At 45.2% G+C, this 18,867-nt stretch overlaps 1 protein-coding gene across 1 annotated transcript in view; it reads right to left on the bottom strand.

Moving 5' to 3' along the window:
* The window catches only part of Prkce (protein kinase C epsilon), a 491,234-nt gene that overhangs the window by 398,523 nt on the left and 73,844 nt on the right, over positions 1 to 18,867 (bottom strand). The gene's annotated exons all lie outside the window — the stretch shown is intronic.

The raw sequence follows: 18,867 nt of genomic DNA, 5'->3' as shown, positions 1-18,867 counted from the left end.
AACTTGCCTGGCTCAGTCTCCTTGACCCCAAAGCTGTACTCACCCTGGGACTCAGCACCCACTGGCTATGGCACAGCTCCCCACTAGAGCAGTGGAACTGCAAATTTTGGTATGGAAAAGAAGAGCCATGGGTGGTAAAATTCACAGGACCTACACAAGGCCTCATATATATATGATTCCATCTATATGAAAGCCTAGAGGCAGTAAATATAAACCAAGACAGAAAGCAGATTTAAGATTTCCAGGGACTGGGGAAGGAAGCAGTGGGGAGTGACTGCTTAATAAGTATAGGAATTCCTTTGGGCATGATGAAAATATTCTGGATCCAGGCAGTAGTGAGAGCTGCACTAGTTTATGTCATGTGTATTAACCAATATTTTAAAAAAAAAAAAAAAAACCTCTAACAGGACAGAACCACCGTTTGGGTGTATGGACAAGGGGTTTGTTAAAGATGACATGTTATTCACTTCTTGTGCTGAAGAGGCTAGAAAAATCAGCTATGTTGGAAGAACTCAGGCTACAAACAAGAAAGGCTTTCTTTTCTTTTTGGCACTGGGGTTTGAACTCAGGACTTCACAATTGCTAGGCAGGTACTCTAGCACTTGAGCCATACCCACAGCCCTTTTTTTGCTGTAGTTATTTTTCAGGTAGGGTTTCATATTTTTACCCACACCAGCCTCGAACCGCAATACGCCTACATATGCCTCCTATATAGATGGGATAACAGAAGCATACACCATGCTCAGCTTATGGATTGAAATAGAGTCTTGTTAACTATTTTGCCCAAGCTGTCTCTAACTGTGATCCTCCTGATTTCCACCTCCTGAGTAGCTGGGGTTACAGGTATGAGCCACCACATCTAGTCCAAGAAAGGTTTTCTTTAATACAAAATATATGTTCTTCCCAGAAAAGGCTTTCATACAGTTCTTGATCCCTACATGTCACTGGAAAATGCTGTGGACAAAGGTTAGAAGTACTTAAGTTGACTTTCTTCATCAACGTGTGCTATGCCTTCCTGTACAAGGAGGAAGGAGGAGGTAGTTTTGTGTGGCACTGAGAGCAAACAACACATTGGGAAGAAACCAGCATCACGCTGAAAACAGAGTGAATCCTATTGTCTACAGGTTGAGAGGCTCTGGAGAATCCACTCTGCCTCAACAAAGATACCTATTTTATATAGCATTTTTACAGAAAATGGAGACCTTGCTCCTAAAGAACTGACTTGTTCAGTGCCCAGGATGTACACTGTTATTTAAAAAATAGGCAATCCAGGTGGTAAGACTGCCATTCCATACCTCGTCAATCCCTCTTTAAGGCTGGTGACGCACTCTTCATTTGCATCCAGCATCCATCCAAGTGGTTGGGCTGTGTCCTGAACACAACCATTTCCTGAACAGAACCGTATCCCTGGAACTACGAGCTATATGCCAAGGATGATCATCCAGTTTCCAAGTAAACTGAGGCCTCGGGGCTAGAATAATGCATGATTACATCCCTTAGCTGCACTGTACCTCTGTTCGCAGCACAGATACTGCTTCAATATGCTTCCCTCAGCCTGCTCTTGATAGGTTGGCTTTGCTGAGCACATGCTCACAGTGGGTCAGGAAAGACGATTCCAGAGTCTGGGTACCCGGCACTACACTGTTCACCTGATTTTCAGAGACCCCACATTTCCTGATTACTCTTCAGTTGTGTTTGCTGCCCAGGTCCATGCCCGTGGAGCACGCTCCTTCAGAGCAGGAAGCCTTCCCTCTATGTTCCACAAGAACCCTGGCCTGCTCAGCATGGACTTCCTGTCCAATGAAATTGACGAATGTGGGTGAGCGACTCTGAAGACCCAAGCTAGAAAAAGGAGAGTAGAGGTGGTAAATGAAGAAAGCCAGAGAACCTGCCCTCCCTGTGAAGGCTGAGAAGAGGAATACCAGGTATGAGTCCTGCTGAGACCCACTCTTACAGAAAGAGGGCATTTGCACAGTCCCCAGTGCTAGCAATGGTCTGCTGGCCACCACAAGGGTTTCTTTAATGAATGTCGGCCAAGAAGAGAGATGAACAGCAGATGTATGAAGCCGCGCACCAGCCCTCATGCAGTCCGAACGTGTGGAGGCAATGTGGGAAGCAGACATTGCGGCTTCATATCCTACTTCTTCCACTTGCTAGTCTGGGGGACCCCAAGCAAACTGCTTGACTTCTCTGAGCCTCAGTTTTCTCATCCATAAAACAAAAGTGGTACCACATACCTTTCAAGGTTATTGTGACTTTTGTAGGAGATTAGCTATGGAAAATGCCTGGTATACATTGATAGATCAAAAAGATTCTTTCAATTGCCTGCCAGATAGCATTTCAGGATGTTCAAGTGCAGATTCCTACAATACTCAGCCAATGGCTCTTAATAAGTTCCCTATCAAAAGCATCTATTGGTGCAAATCACATATCTGATAAGAGGTTAACATACAGAACGTATAAGGATCTCCCACAACTAAATATAACAATAAAGCCCAATTAAAAAATGCACAAGATTTGAACAGACATTTCTCTGCAGAAGAAATACAAATAGCCAGCCAGTAAGGACCTGAAAATATGCCCAGTGTCACTCCATTAGAGAAATGCAAATACAAAAAGAAAAAAATCCAGAACAAGTGTTGGCAAGAATGTAGAGAAATTGTAACCCTTGCACACTGTTGGTAGAAATGTAAAATGGTACATCTGCTATGGAAAACATCACAGCACTGCCTTAAAAATATCAAGAATAGAATTCCCACATGATCCTGCAATTCTACTTCTGGGTATCTATGTAAAAGAACTGAAAATGGGATCTCAACAAGCTATCCATGTACCTATGTTCATAGGAATGTCACTCACAATGGCCAAAAAGTAGAAGCAGCCCAAGCATCCACTGACAGACCAAGGGAAACTCAAAATGTGATATGTACCTGCAGTGGAATATTGTACAGCCTTAAGAAGGAAGGCCATTCTGACATAAGCTATCACGCAGATGAACCCTGAAGATATTATGCTTAGTGAAATAAGCCAGTCATAAAAAGACCAATATTGTATTATTCATATATGAAGTACCCACAGTAGTTAAACTGACAGAGAGAGAAAATAGAAGGGTGGGAGAAAGGAAATGAAGGGTTAACATTAAGATGTACATTAGTCAACATTCTGTCACTATAACAAAGTATCTGAGATAATTAACTTACAAAGAGAAAAGAGTTGTATTGCCTCACAGTTTTAGAGGTTCCAGAGACAGGGTATGCTGGAGTACCCTCATCCCCTTCAAGGGCATGTCCCCAAGGACCTCCCATTGGCCCTACTCCCTAAAGGGTTCACCATCACTCAGTAGTACCACCCTGAGGACCAAGCTGTTAACACACGGACTTCTCAGAATGTTCAACGTCCAAACTACAGCAAGGGGTATGGAGTTTCAGATCTGCAAGATGAAAAGAGTTCTCAAGAATGGGTATAAAAATATAAAAATACTTAATACCACTGAAAGGTACACTTTAAAAAATGGTTACAATGGTAAGTTTTATGTTCTGTGTCTCTTACCGCAATTTTTTTTAACATTTGAAAAAAAAAAAAAAAAGTACCCAGTTGTCTCATGCTTTGTGTTCTGAGGATGGGGAGAAAGAGAAACAAGTGCCTTGGCTTCCAGAGGTCCCTGGCTCTGAGGGAATGAGATGAGCACAAGGACAGGGAGGCAGGGGAGACCCAACTTGGGTCAGCACTGGAGAAGTCAGAGAAGCTGCTGCACAGGGAGGGGATCACTATGGGAGGCTGTGGGGATGGGGGCCTAGAAAGGTAGGAAAGGTGTGGAAGGCTTGGGGGATAGAGGAGAGCATTCCACCCCTGGAACAGAAAAGGAGGCATAAGGGAAGGAATGCAGTGATATGTTCCCAAGACAATAAGAAAGTCTGTCTCCTTGGAGAGAAGAAATCTGGGGAGATGTGTCAAGTAGTCTTGAATAAAAGCTAGGTCAATTGTCCCCATGATGCCACAGGAAAGGGGGCACAGAAGACTAGGGAGCAGGTACACAACACAATACCTTGCACTTACATACCACCTCCTGGTTCTCACCTATGTCCTGGAACAAACTGCGAAAGAGCAAGCACACCATCCACATTTCTGTGACTACACACTGGAGTAGAAAGTGGGAGCAACTCACTGGTAACACGCATGTCATTTGCCACAGTGTCGGACTGGATCCATGCCTGACTCCACAGCTCTATACAGCTACAAATCTTTCACTTTCTTATTCTTTAGTCTACAAATATTCATTGAGCCCCCACTATGGGCCAGGTGTCCTTGCTGACCTTGAGGATGGGAAAGACTGCTGAACTAACAGATTCAAGGAGGAAAACCAGGAGCTCAATTTTGAACAGCTGACTTATGAGAAGCCCAGCAGATACTCTGATACACTGGTCTCCAGGTAGAGGAGAGGCACAGACAGAAGTAAACATTAAAGAATCCTCATACAGAGGAAGTACTTAAGACCATGGGACTGGAGACAGGTAACAGCCCTCCTCACGCATAGGAATAAAAGCTGAAAGAGGGAAAGACAGAAGGAAAGGAAGGGAGGGAGCAACTGAGAAAGTGGAGACAGGTAGACTCAGGGCTTCTGCCTAATTTCCTTTAGTTCCATAGTCTAGCTTCTTTCAGCTATCACTTGTGGGCACAGGATAATTGACATATTTATTTAAGAATGAGGAAAAACATCTTAGTATGGTAAAAGTCTGCAGATTTGTGATTCCACCTGTAATGACCACTTAGGCCATCCATTTAAATTAGTCATTGGCCTAGGGCTAGAGAGAACTGAGATACAACAGAAAGAAATTAGATGCTGAATAAGCTGAAATATAGAAATCAGAACTCTGATTCCCAACAGGGCTCTGATACTGTTCAGATTTCCCAGTCTCACCACTCTTTGGATAGTGGAACGCTAGTGGGGTCTGGTCCTCACGTGTTGTCTATGTCTGTGGTCTCCCTGGGAGACAAATTTAGAAGGCTGATCAGTATCCAACCCTCTATCTTCCAGGCACCCCATTAGCCCAAAACAAAATTAACTGGGATTACAACAATTTTTAAAAATACCATGCCTAGCTCCATCTGGGGGCAGTTATCAGTGTAGACCACAAACACAGAAGAGCAAAAGATATCTCATCTGTTTTAACAATAAATCACCATCCAGTTACAGCCAGGGCCAGAGCTCAGATCTCCACAGGGCACAGGGGAAGAAAAGCTGTTCAGAACAGGGATGAGAAAGAAAACACCACAGCACAGATGGGGGAGGCAAGCTCCCCAAAGCTGTGATCTGCAGACACTGCAGGGAAAGTTGGGGTGGGCCTGTGACAATGCAGAGACCAGGGTATCTGGGTCCCAGGCCTCCTCCCCACCACTGTCTGCCTCCATGACTGAAGAAAATAGGAGAACACAGAGGATGGAGTGGTTTCCACAACCCACATAACAGACAGGGAACGCAATGTGATGGAATTGATCTCACAGTTCCCAGAAAATGGCTCTCCCTGCCCTGCAAACCTTGTCTCCCCCACCCCACCACAGCCCCCAACACCATTGCCTGAAATCCTACTCAGGGCAGCTCATTCTTTTGGCTTAAACCAGAGGGCACATTTGAATCACCTGGAGTACTTTGAAAACCATGGATTCGGGGCACCACCTGCAACTTACAAATGAAAAACGCCAGGATTAAAAAACCAGGCCAGTGCATTTTTAAAACCATTTCATGTGATTCTGATGTGGGGCCAGAATTGAGAGGAAAACACAGTCTTCTCTAGGAGCAGTTTTTGGAAAGCAATCCTTGTAGACTCTCCACCTGACAGGCAGTCCTAATAGCAATCGCTACCATTGATTGAGAGCCTCCTAGGGTCTGGGTCCCAAGTTTGTACTTTATAAATAGTCTATAGTATTTCCCCATTTTACAGACCAAGAAGCTAAACTCAGAAACATCGAGTAGTAATCTAAGATTGTCCAGCTTGTGAGGGCACAGGATTTGAACCCAGGGCCATCTGCTTCTTTCCCATATGTCACTTTTATTGGAGGCACTATTCATCAAAAACAACAGCCAAATTCACAATCCAGTTAGCTCCCAGGGTCAGGCTCCTTCCTGTGCATTCAGGTCTCTACGCCCTTCAACAGGCCCAGTGATGACGTCATTCTGGCACTCAGGCCCTCTCTGACCAGGCCAGTTTGCTATGTCTGTGGCTCAAGATCTGACAGAACATCTGTAGGGAGCAGAGCCGGAACCAGGAGTCAGCTAATGTGGATGTATTGGCTCAGATGACCTGGACTAAACACAGTCTAAAAAGTCTCCTGCTTGGGGCAAGTATTTGAAAGAAGCAGTGGAACTGAGGGAGGTGGGGTGGATACCTACACACATAATACGGATGTGAGGAGTAAGTAAATATACACAGATGTGGCTGGGCACAACCAGAGTTGGCTCGGTGGGAAGGGATGAGCTAACTTCCTACATCAGCTCCTTCTGGATCCCTTCTGCACAGCAACTTCAAAGGCAGAAAAGAATGGAGCCAATCTTGAAGGCTCCTGGACTTCTGTCTGTGAAGGGTAGGCACAGTAAGGAGGAGAAAGACTTCCATAAAGTTGCTTTTTTCAACTTTATGTGGATATAACTGACAGATAAGATTTGCATCTATTCCTAGACACAATGGCTCACACCTGTAATCCCAGCTACTTGGGAGGCAGAGATTGGGAGATCACAATTCAAGGATAGCCAGAGCAAGAAGTTATGGAGACACCCATCTCAACAAAAACAAGCTAGGCATGGTGGTATGTGCCTGTGATCCCAGCTACTCAGGAGTCACAAGAGGATCAAGTTCAGGCTGACTCCAAGCATAAACATGAGACACTATCTGGAAAATAACTAAAGCAAAAAGGGCTAGAAGTGTGACTCAAGTCACAGAGCATAGCAAGTGCAAGGTCCTGGGCTCAAACTCCAGTATTTTAATAGACATATACATTGTAAAATGATTACCACCATCAAGCTAACTAACAAATCCTAGTTACCACACCTAGTTACATTTTTTTGTGTGGTGGTTATACTTAATATCTACTCTCTTAGCAAATGTCATGTATACAATGCATTATTATTATCTATAACCTCAATACTATACATTAGGGCTCCAGAATTTAATCAGCATACAATTGCAAGTTCGTAATTTGACCAGCTCCACAGATCCTGACAACCACCATTCTACTCTCTGAACCTGAATTTGACTTTTTTCAGAGTCTACACATTCATGAGATCATGCCAAATTTATTTTTCTGTGACTGGCTTATTTCACTTAGCATAACCTTCTCCAGGTCCATTCCTACTGTCACAAATGACAGGATTTCCTTTTGTAAGGCTGAATAATATTCCATTGTATATATGTACCACATTTTCTATCTCCATTCATCCATTGACAGACCCTTGGGTTGTTTCCATGGCTCAGCTATGGTGACTAATGCTGCAATGCACAGATGTCTCTGAGATGGTGGTTCTAATTCCTTTGGCTATATACCCAGAAGTGGAATTGCCGAATCATATGGGAGTACTATTTTTAATTCTGTTTTCCATACTATTTTCCATAATGACCATGCCAATTTACATTCCCACTGACAGAATTTACAATGTTTAAGGATTTCTTACTCCCTTATACTTATCACTGCAGCTTATCTTGACTTTTTGATAATGGCCATTCCAACAGATGTGAGGTGAAACTACATCTCATTGTAGTTTTAGTTTGCATTTTTCTGATGATTCGTGATTTTGAATATCTTTTCAGATACCTATTAGCCATTTATAGATCTTCTTTGGGAAAATACCTATTGTGGTCCTTTACCCTTTTATAAACTGAGTTTTTTGGCTTTTTTTTTTTTTTTGCTATACAGTTGTATGAGTTCCTTATATATTTTTGACATTACCTCCTTATTTGTATTTATGGTCTGCAAATATTTTCTCTCATTCTATGCACTGCCCCTGCATTTCATTGATTGTATCTTTTGCTATGCAAAAGCCTGTGCTTTTGGTGTCATATCCAAAATATCCCTGAGAAGGGGGGCAGAGAGCACCTGGAAGCTCACATGCAGAAGGCCCTCTGCAGTCTCGTTAATGCCCTTCACAGCACAAGGCAGACACTCAAGGGCCCTCAGAGGCTGAGCAGCCAGCCAGTGTTGCAGGGAACTCCTTGTCCTTTAAATGGGTGCCCCTCCACGTCCCACAACCTTTGGTAGTGCTCCACAAGCCCTGAGAGGACCGTGCTGGGCAGCAAAGCCTTGTTAAGCTTCTCTGGTCATGGTGGCAGTCATGCTGGCGGTCTTCCCAGTAACCCAGCACAGCCTGCATTAGCATTGAGACACCCCGTGAACTTGCCCTGCAGAGACCACAGCCCACAGCCTGTCAGCAACACTGGCCAGCCCAGGCACAGGTCCAACATGTGCACATGCCCATACGCATCTGCCAGGCTGAGCTGGCAAGGTCTCCAATCTCATCGGTGGGATCTGGCTGGAGTCCGAGTCAGAGCCGGAGAACAGGCCTCGCTCAACCAGGGCATGGCTGGCTTTGCCAACCTTTCCATCCTGTGTGCCACAGCCAGGATCCATTCTTTGGGTGCTTAGCCCTAGAAAGGCACTGATATTCATTCTCAGTCAGCTGGAGACCCTGACTTACCCCCTACAATCGATGGGGTAGTCCGCCGGGCTTTAAAGTACGAAAGCATCCAGTCTGTGTGTGCTGGAAGAAAACTATAAACAACCATGAGGAACTATTTCTCAGAAGCCTTCTGCAGCTAGAGTGTGGACTACTGCCAGGGTATGTTGTTCAGTCTGCATTTCCAACTCATGGAAAATCTCCTCTTGTTGCTGCACATACGGCTCTCTGTACCAGTTAAAGGTCTTACCTGGCCTGCTCCCCTCACCAGTGACTCCCTTAAGCAGTTTCGAAGACATCACACTTGGCACTCTTGAGACCAGCTTCCTAATGTCTTGATTCTACCCTAGAGCCTTCCCATTTACTTTGAGTAATTGGAGAGCAACGTTGATTTTTGCAGGAAGACCAGTTCAGAAAAAATAAAATCATTGCAATTCATATAGTTTTTAATCAGGTGTTTTCAATCAGAAAATGGGACACGTACAACTGAAAGTATTTATTACTTCCCTATCAGAAAAGGCTTTGAGTAGAAGGCGACTAACATCTCAGAAACTACTATGTCATTTGTGTATTATGTAGCACCCCCTCGTGACACTGTGCTGTCAAACTGTGGCTGGAGAAAACAGCAAGAAGTAGCGTTGGGCAGGGAAAGAGCAAAGCATTTGGAGGTGCAGAAGTGAATAAAGCAGCACAGGAAGACGAGTAGAGGGAACTGGGAAGAGTGCGAGAGAGAGAGAGGAAGGTACAGAGGCTGGCATGAAAAAGACTCAAAAGACAGTCCCCTGGGGAGAGTCTGGGAGTATGAAGACTGTCAGTGGGTAGAGGGAAGGGAGTTTGTCCTACAGAATTTGTGGGGTGATGGGAGGGTGGGGGAGAGGAATGAACGCGGAGGGAGTGCTAAACGCTGTGAATGCCAGATTTTCCCATCCCCTCCCCACCTGGGAGGGAAGCACCATTTTTGCAGCACCATCAGGGTACAAGAGGCCACACTGCTTTCTCCCACATCCTTACTTCTCTGGCTCTGCAATCCCACACTGTGCCCCAAACCCTCTGCCTCAATCTCAGCTCCCACAGCAGCTTTACCTCTCTGGTCACATGGTAGCAGTCAATCTCCTCCGCTCAGGGGCAACTTGACCACTTTCCAGGGAATGACAGTCAATTACTCTTGAGTGACTCTAAGACATGTGGCTTCTTATTCTTGATATTAGATTATGGTGGATCTCAGAGTTACTTAGTTCATCACAGCCTGCAGTTGGGATGTTCCTTGCAATGTAAATTCCCCTGTCACTCAGGCCTGAACAGGATCTAAGGGTTTGGGTTGTTTTTAGAATTTGTATACTATTAAATTTATCCATTTTAGCATAGAGTTCCAGGGATTTTGACCAATATATACAGTCTTGGAACCACCACCACAATCAAGTTAGCAAGTAGAATACTACCTTAAGAAATTCCCCATGCCCTCTAACTTCAATTACACTGGATCCTGATGTCTCTAGGGTTGGAATAGCAACCTTCCCAGAAGATCACATACAGTATACCGCTTTGGTTCTGGCTTCTTTCCCTTAATGCTTTTGAGATCAATATCAGATTTTTAAAGAAGATGGGAAGAAACAGAATTTGAAGGGACTGGGCAGTAGCTGCGTCCTCAGACCATTAAAGGGTACAGAAAAAGGAAAGTAGGAATCCCCAAAATACCATCTGCCACCTTTGCGACTGGGCCAAAAGCTGTCCCTAAATTATAAAATGGGATGACACTTAAGAGACACAAAAAGATACTGATTGTCCAACACTGACATAGGCAATTTAACAAATATGAACTTTGGTCAGCCACTCACTTCAGTCTGCTGTGTGATCTTGAATAAGTCACTTTGCCTTTCTGGGCTCATAATTTTCTCCTCTGTCCAATGAGATCCAGACCCAGCCAGTCAGGGCACCATGTCTCTCAATGGTTGCCAAAAACAGACCCTTCCAGTGACTTCTGCTGAGTCTATCAGGAAAGGCACCTTCTCTTGTCATTCTATGGGTTCCTAATAGTTAATATTAGTAGTTGAATTTAAGCCTGGGGCTGTTGATGGCCATTTCTGCCACCACTTAGGAAGACTGGAGAATGTAGCCAACCAGAAGACAGCAGTCTAGATGGACAAAGTCAGCAACACAATGAGGTCACATAAGCATGCTGATGCAGCTCTGCTTCCATCTGTCTGTGGGTCACTGCCTGAACCAATGAACCCTTCATTTGTTCATAAAAATAATACACGAACAACCTATTACTCAGAGGTGTTGCAAGGACCATAAAATAACATCCACCAAGAACCATTCAAACAGCTACCCAGATGTATGACATTAAAATTCATCTATTTCAGTCTCTAGAAACATTAGTGCCAATCCTGTGCATTTAAAAGCTATCATTTCTTGTTGCTGTTGTTTGGATGGGGTCTCCCTACGTTGCCTAGGCTAGTCTCAAACTTGTGGGCTCAAGTTATCCTCCTGCCTCGGCCTCCTAGGTGGTTGGGACTGCATCACCACCACACCCAGCCTCCCTATTTGCACTTTTTCTCCACTGCTGGGGATGGAACTCAGGGTCTTACAGATGGCAGGCAACTGAGAGCTATCATATCTTAATTTCCAGTACCGCTAAGGCCAAACGCAAGCACATAAGACACATATGCTTGCTATAACAACCAAACATCTATGATTTCTCAGCATCAGTTACACCTTCTGAGAGACTCACCCTGACTCATCTCAAGATACTTAAATTCAATATAATTCAGTCAAATCTAAGAACAAAATACAAGACTAGGATATGTGATTCTATAAAGATTAACGAGATACTGTCTCTTGCATAAAGCCAACCCAAAACAAAGAGAAAACACATCTGGTCAGAAAAACATCCTTGAGGGAATGCATTTGCAAATTAATGGATGGCAAACAGTGAGGAGGAAAGGCAGGTAAGGGAAGGCAAGGTGCAAGCCAAGATGTAAAGAAAGGAACCACACAGTGGGTTCAGAAAGCATCAAATAAGGTCTTTTGGCCGAGGTGTGCTTTATCAACAGGTGCAAAGAAATTAAGTCAGAAAGGCTGAGCGAAGACTATGAAAGACTTGAATTTTTAGGAAAGAAGTCATTATTTAATTCTAAAGTGATAAGAAAACCCAGAAAGATCTGAACAGGAAAATAACATAATTAAAACTGTTAACTGATTATTTTAATTAATGTAATTAAAACTATAAATCTTTCAATACCTGTAGAATTACTGGCGACCAGGAGTCCAGGTGAGAAGAAATTCCCAAAATCTAAGAGAAAGTTTACAGGTGTCTACAGTAGGCCGTAGACAGGTGGCTCTGGGGCTGGGAGAAAGCAATAATAGGTCTTGAATGGAGTAATCAAGGTCAAGGTGAGAGGGTAGGGAAAATGGAAAGGCATGAAGGGAAGCTCAGGTTAGGGATGGGCCGTAAATTCTTTCCTAGATTTGTTGAATTTGGGGCGCTGGAGTGCTGTGCAGGCTGAGCTGTCCATGAAGCATTTAGAAAGTCACACAACTTAGCAGATGGGGTGAGCGTCAAGACCCAGATTGAGGCAAGGCATTGCTGTGAAACCAGAAGGGCTCTGTGAACACAGCAAGGAGATGGTGGTGGGAAGACCAGCGGAGGGTGTGTGGTTGATCTTGACCCTTTCAGTCCTGACATTGTATATGTTATAGCCATGGAGAAGAGGGCCCAGTAATGACAGATGCCTGGAGAATATTTCCATGTCAGAAGCAAGAGAGCGTTGCCTGTGAGGGTCAGAAAGACACAGAGGAACCCAAGTCCCTGCCAGGCATTTGTCAGGTGGAACCACAGGCCCCTGGGCAAAACTGCCCCTGCTCTAGGTTTCTCACCATGTGAATGGGGACACCACTCCCCACCCTGTGTCCCTGTGCCACCCACCCACAAGAAGCTGGGACAGGTGATATATGTCTGAGAGCTCTGAAGAGGAGCACAGAGTGTTCCAGGCCTGGCAGGCCTTGATTCTGCCAGGCGCAGGCCGGGTGGGGAGAGCAGGATGATTCCAGGAGGAGAGTTCCGGAGTTCCTGATTTATCGAAGAGATGAGAGAAAGCTCAAGCAACCAGGCAGCCTGTACGCCAGCCAAGACGTGGGCCAGCGGTAATTCATGCTCACTGGCTTGCTCACCCACCTCCCCGTCAGGATTTCATGCGGAAGACAGCTGCGTAGGAGGAACATTTGGTCTCAAGTTGGCAGGGCTGGTATAACCACGCTCCCTTGGGGGAACTGGCCAGCCCCCACAGCGTGCTGCAGGAGGGATGCTGGAGGCCAGGGTAGGGGCCTGACAGCATACAGGAGAGGAGACAACTGTCCATCTCCCCTTCTGAGGTCAGCTCACCTTCTGAGTGGCCATGCCCTCTTCCCACTGCTCAATCATCCCCTAGTCACTCCCATTCTCCAAGATTGGGGTGCGGGCCTCACCTCCTCAGTGAAGTCTCCCTGATCACCCTGCACTGATGTGGTCCTTGTCTCTGTGGGATTTCAGAAGCACCTGAGGCCACAGAATCTAGTTCCTCACTACCACTGTCTAATGTTCCTAGATGTTCATTCTTTCCACCTACTCAAGAGGAAAACATGCACGACAAGAGGAAAGATGTTGGGTCTTCTCTGTTCTCCACCAGCTTGACTGTACAACAGGAGTGAGGATGGCCACCCAGTAACCACCACACCTGGCAGAAAGTGAAAGGACCTTTAGAAGTTGATGAAGAAGCCAGCACTGCCAGAGAAGTCTGAGCAAGGGGCAGACTCCAGGGCAGGGGAATTCAGGATGACTTCCTGGGGGAGGTCGCTTCTCTGGGTCTGGCTTGCCTAACAGAATTGATTTTTTCCCATGAATCTCTGGCACTGACATACGACAGCTCTGTGATCCAGTCACAGGCACAGGGGCCCTACTTTCACAGACCTGGCTTCTAACTCCTCCTTTCACACAATAGTTTTCTGACCTTGGGCAAGAGACTAAGTTTCTCACAGCCTCAGTTTTCCATCCATGAAAACAGGAATGGAAGTGTGTATGTCAGGTGGGTATGGTAGGAAATGAATGGAGTGCTACATGGAAAGACAGGACATAGTGTCAACATGCAGTAGCATTAATTTCCCACAACTCAAGAGTCAAATCCTCGGCTGTATAGTAGCATCTCCTGCCTCCATGCCTGCCTGGTACCCATGCTCCCCAGAAGAAGGACCTGGCCTGCCTTCCTCATCCATTCCCCTGGGCATCTGCAGACAAGTGCAGCAGGGCTCATGTTGTAAGGGTGACCTTCTCTTTAGTCCCCACCACATGCAAAGGAGCTTTCTGAACTCCTTCCCCTTCCTATTAATCTGTGAAGAGCCACACTCATTCAGGAATATGCAAGGCTCCCACACCACTCCACTGACTCTGTAAAACCACCCTCCCTCCATTGACAAAGGGAGGGTGCAGGTGAAACAACCTGCCCATGGTGACCAAAGCTAATGCATGGGAAAACTACAAGTTGAACCCAAAGCCTAGCTCTTACCCCCAAACTCTACCACTCCATGCTCCTTACTGCTCTGTATTGGAACTAAATAGTTCAGAGATATCTGTTCGTGTGGAAGTAATGACCCCTGAGCACACTATGAGCCAAAGAAGGACAATGTTCAACCCATAAGATACAAACTTCTAGGGTGGGAGATAAGGAAAGATAGCATGGCCGGAGACACCAAGCCATCCACAGAGGTGATGGACCACACACAGTGTTGCAAATATGTGATGTCTTGAGGGCTCTAGGGAATCTGCCCACATCATGGGCTGTTTCCAGCCTGGTGACTGAGATGGAGATCTGCATGAAGGTTTCTTGGGGACTGTCCCAGCACCAGCTCTGTGGAAGGACTGATGGGAGCAGGATGAGGCAGAGGGAGATGTGGGCTCGGATGAACCCACAAGAGAGGTCTCGGCCAAGCTAAGGGAGCCCTTCAGCTAGGACGACCTTGCAGAATTGTCTCAAATGAGGCACAAGGGCTGTGCCTTTTGATCCCCTGTTAACCTGTCTTCCAATGCAGGCCACTCACAGGAGAGGCAGGGCCTTGGGCTCTCTTCAGCTGAGGATGACAGCCCTGGGAAGGAAGGGCTCAGCTGTGAACTATCACAGGCCACACCTCAGCAGCTGGGGGTGAGATCTGCAGGCGTATGGGTGATCTGTGCATACAGAATCCATCCTCCACTCAGTCTCCAGGATTATTACAACACATGCTAGGGCCCAAGTGGAAGGTCCTGCTGCTCCAGGAAGGCGGGCACCCAGCCCTGGGCTCCACATTTCCCCTGGGCCTTGACCGACTCACAGGCTACACCATAAAGCCACGTCTTCTCTTGCTGACATTCAATGATTCCCAGCACTCAAGCCACTTGACACAGGCAAGCCCATATTCACACGAAGGAACACACTGCCTCTCTGAATTGCACTCATTGTGAGAAGGAGTTTTAACAACAGACATGGAGTTTCAGAACTGACTTTCTCACTGGCTGCACTTCCTAGCCAGCCAACCTGAACAACCTAAATGATACACTTTATAACCACTCATCAGCACTCAGTTCAACTGCCATCCACATTGTGCCATCCGCTAGCCAGCATGCACAGAGACTATGGCCGGTCCTGCCTTCAAGGAAGCTTGCCTGGGAAGCTAAGACCCCAATGACACCTCTGAGCCCCAGTGCCACATGACAGGCTTGGGTGAAATCACTGTTCTGAGAAGGAAGGATTAGGACTCAGCAGAGCAGAAAGAGGCTCCAGGGATCCAGGCAGGGCCTTGCTTAGAATCCAGTCTTTCTAAGCCCTGAGCTCTTCCTACCAGCTCCTTTGGGTAGACAGACTCTAATATGAGTGAAAAGAGGGCTGAGGTGTGGAGCTGGTGGAGGAAGGAGAAATGGCATTGCAGGCCAGCTGCCTGGCTGACCCACGACCTCCTGCAACTGTTTCCTCAAACCTCACCCTCTCGACGAGGCAATGCTGACCAGCCTCTATCATACTGCAACCTGCCCATCCCACATCAGCCCCAGGAATTCCCACAGCATTCACTTTGCTTGCTAGCTTCTCTTTTATCCCTAGCCTTTATCATCTAATCACAAACATCATTTAGTACTTGCCATATGTATTGTTTATTTGTCTTCCCTTGCTAAAATATAAGCTCCAGGAAGACAGGGATCTTGTTTGTTTTCTGCACTGGTACATTCCAAGTTCCTAGGATGATGGCTAGACACAATAAGTCCTCGATATATACTGGTTGGGTGAATGAATGAGCAATAGCTAAATTCATTGAGCATTTCCTACATATCAGGAGAGGGACAACCACCAGAGAAAAATCGGTAAGCAAGTCAGAATCTCTGCCCTGGGCTGGAAGTATGGCTAATATTACCAAAACACTCTGCTCTGATGGAGCTCCCAGTCAGTCAGTCTACTGTGTCCTCAGCCAGGTTGTGAGACAGGAGGAAGCACTAAAGTTAAGCCAGGGAGATCAATGAACCACAGCTCCAGAGCCAAATTCCCATCTCTACCTGTAGTGTTTCTGATAAATGATTCATTCATTTTCACTTGCTATGACTGATTTTGTGCTATACTGGTACAACTGAGTTGTTTTCACAGACTTTAGAGCCCACAAAGCCAAAAATATGTACTTTCTGATCTTTAGAAAGTAGCCAGCCCTTGGTCCAAGGAAGTCATGAATTATAATGAATTAACTTCTTCCCTATTCATCTACAATTGAACATTATGTGTTTTCCTTGGGAGAATGAGAAAATATTCATGCCATTTTTGTTGTTGTTGTTCTCTGGTTCAGATGGGGAATTCTATTTAAGACAATGGAAGAGACAGGTAAGCAAACATTCAGGAAGAAATAAATTTTGTGTTAGGTACTGACTGGGAGAAGAGCAGGCAAGATACTACAGAAGCACATAGAAAGCTGCAAGTAGCCTGATTTGGTGGATCCTGGAAGGCTTCCTAGAAGAAGTGACATCTAAGATACTATTTTTATTTCTGTCACTCTTATTGCCCCAAACAAGTTATTTGTGAAGCACATAACAATACAGACTGACTTGAAATCTTTTTTCAAAGAGGTGCATACTAATGAATGTCATAAGCCTAAATAACCAGGGGAATGAACAATAACTTTAAATCTGAATATTTATTAATTTCCTGGTTGTCACAAAAAAAAAATGTTGTCCTGTGAGATGACGTCAGCTATGAAGAACCTCGACATATCCAGACACCTTAATATTACCAAGCTGGGAAAAAATGCTCACAAAGGTATTCAGGGCTCACTTAGAGAAAAATCGAAGTTCTTGAGACTTACCTGTTTTTCTCAGCATCCCCATGCAAGACTCTTTGCCTGCCCTGGGATGCCCAGGGCCCCCATTTTCTCCCTTGGAGTGACAGTCTGTCTCAGGTCAAACTCCCATCAATTTCATTTACACCAACATTTGAATACCTGTGGCCCTTCTCTGAGACATCTGTATAGTCATAACAAGGTTCAAGTTCCAAGAAAGACTTCTTAAGGGTGGGATTTCAAGGACAGTGGCAGACTGTGGGAAGCCATCCATGCAGAGTGGGAGGTCATTCTCCAAAGTCTAATTTGCATCACAGATAGCAGCCTGCAGTAGTAAAATATCCAGTAGTTGAAAAGACCCTTGGTTTTTAGGCTTAGGTTTCCCACTTAGTAATGACATACTCATGACTAAGACAGTTAGTCTCTGAATCTCTTTCTCTCATCCCTAATATGAACGTGAGAGCTAAAGAAGGAAACTTCTGTTTCCAAAAGTGACATAGTAAGTGAAAAGTCTGCAGGTAAAAATTTATTACTCTCTCTCCTCACCCCTTTGGGCATCTCTCCCAGGCCACACATTCATGTATCAAGCCTGCATGGGCTGTAGCAATGGGGGTCCTAACACACTGAAAGGAAAACCACAGGGAATAAGGCTGCTCTTTCTTCATGAATGTTCCTGGCCCAAGAGGCTGAACTGTGAAAGGCAGGCAATCTCTTTAGCAAGTGACCTCCATCCTTACACAATCATAGAAAAAGATCAATGTGCATCCCTCAGAAGCCATACCTTCCTCTCCCATCACTACCAGTAATCACATCCTCATCTGTAAAAACAAAGGCAAGTGCTAACTAATAGCAGAAATCAACTGGCCCAAAACTGCACCTTCATACTGGTCCTCAAACTGTCCACAGCAGCTACCTTCTACCTCAGAGGTGTCCTGGCTTAGAAAGCACCCAAGCTTCTACTTTTCCAAATTCCTATTTACCTCATCTCAAAGTTTTCATGAACAGCCTCCACACAATGTATTAAAATAGTGAGATTTGCTTTTCCTTTTAGGTAAATCTGAGGAATATCATTTTTATGTTCCACCAGCATAAAAATTTATTTCACCCGTAATCTCTTGACCAGACATACAACTTGGGCTTTTTTTTGTTGCTGTTATTTGTTTGTTTTCATGGAGACTTTCTTGATAGAAGTGTCTTGTCAAGGATAGAAAAGGAAGTGGTAACTTTTCACAGCTAAAAACATTGTATTCTGTTAAGCCCCAAATAGCTCTTCAGAGTTGACATCCTCAGCAACATGACTGCACCCCCCACTGTTCTTTCCATGTGTGGTTTCCATTTGTCTTCCTTTATTTAAATCCAGGGTTAACCAAAGGACTCAAAAGCATCCATTCTTGTCAGTGCGGCTGAAATATAAAATTACGACCCGGTGCACTTTTTAAAAATGAAAACATGTCCGTCACCCACTGATCTCCTCCACATTGATCTAGTCCTCTTATAAGACCCCAGATGGGTAAAGGAACTGGATCCAGGTAGGTGGGCTTCTAAGTCATTGCCAAATTGGCTCCTATGAATGATAGGAAGGTAGCATTCTTTACCGGGCTCTGGGCAAGTAGCTTACTAACATGCCTTGGAATATTTTCTGCTCAAACTTGAAAAATAAGGCCCTATGAGGATAAAGCCTTCAATGGATCCCAGAATCAAAAGCAGCTGCATTCCTGAGTTATGCAGCTGCCTGCAATTCTGTGTAAAAGTTCACATAAGCCAAGGACTAGTGATCATAGCCTCACAAGGTCTAAGGAGGTTCTCCAGGCTGAGCTGTAGGAAGGGAAGAAGGAAAACAGAAAACACAACTGAAAGGAAGGCACATGAATGCAGAGCTGCAGGTAGGA

The sequence above is a fragment of the Castor canadensis genome, chromosome 12 (assembly GCF_047511655.1).
Source record: "Castor canadensis chromosome 12, mCasCan1.hap1v2, whole genome shotgun sequence".
Lineage (NCBI taxonomy): Eukaryota > Metazoa > Chordata > Mammalia > Rodentia > Castoridae > Castor > Castor canadensis.
The sequence above is the reverse complement of the archived record's forward strand: the minus strand, read 5'-3'. Positions and strand labels throughout refer to the sequence as shown.